We start from the raw sequence: 1,150 nt of genomic DNA, 5'->3' as shown, positions 1-1,150 counted from the left end.
TGGGAGGTTTTTGGTAGAACTTTCATATCCTCTTTAGCAATATCATGCTTTCCTTGTAGTAACAGTAGACCTTATAATTGCAACAATTAATGAATTCCACAATATAATAGTGGAATTTGACTTATCATTTTGAATCTAAGTAGAGATTGTTCACAGTCGAAAAAATTGCTATGGGGAGTCCTTTCATATTTTAAATTTTAATGTGAGAGTAGTCCTCTTTCTTTTTTGTAGAACCTTCTAAAGGAAAGATGTTGTTGACTCTGATTGTTATGATGCCTCTAATAGTACTAGTGTTTGTTCTCACAAGCTCAATTGTTTGTATATGTTTATGGAAAAGAAAGATTGCCCAGAGACAAGGTAACTTATTTGCCAAAATGCACTCTACCTTCACTACAAAAATTATGGTCATTAGCGGCGACTCCAAGTTGCCGCTAATAAGGAAAAAGTTGCCCCTATTCACAAATACCGGCGACCCGTGGCTGCTATTTGGTGGTTAGTAGTAAGTGGACGGTGAAGCTAAATACCGGCAACTCTCAAAGTTGCCGCTATTTGTATGTCAATAGCGGCAACATAGAGTTGCCGCTAATACCTTTTTTTTGGTCGGAAAAAATGGTTCAAAATGGTTCGAAGGTTGCCGCTATTGTATATCATTAGCGGCGACCTAGAAGTTGCCGCTATTTGTATGTCATTAGCGGCGACATAGAGTCGCCGCTAATGATAAAAGAAAATTGAAAAAATAAAAATAAAAAAAGTCAATAGCGGCAACTTAGAGTTGCCGCTATTGCTCTATCATTAGCGGCAACTCATAGTTGCCGCTATTTATCCAGCATTACCGGCGACATAATAAGAAAATTAAAAAAAAAAATTGGAAAACGTCAACAGCGGCAACTTCAAGTTGCCGCTATTGCTCTATCATTAGCGGCAACCCAGAGTTGCCGCTATTTAAACAATATTATCGGCAACTATATTTGTAATAAGAAAATTAAAAAAAAATAAATTGGAAAAGGTCAATAGCGGCAACATGAAGTTGCCGCTATTTGTCTGTAATTAGCGGCAACTTAGATGTTGCTGCTAATGAATTAAAAAATATAAACTTAATAGCGGCGACCTATGGGTCGCCGCTATTTAAAAAAAAAAAAAAAAAAAAAAA

This window comes from Corylus avellana, chromosome ca5, assembly GCF_901000735.1.
Source record: "Corylus avellana chromosome ca5, CavTom2PMs-1.0".
In the NCBI taxonomy this organism is placed as follows: domain Eukaryota; kingdom Viridiplantae; phylum Streptophyta; class Magnoliopsida; order Fagales; family Betulaceae; genus Corylus; species Corylus avellana.
The sequence above is the reverse complement of the archived record's forward strand: the minus strand, read 5'-3'. Positions refer to the sequence as shown.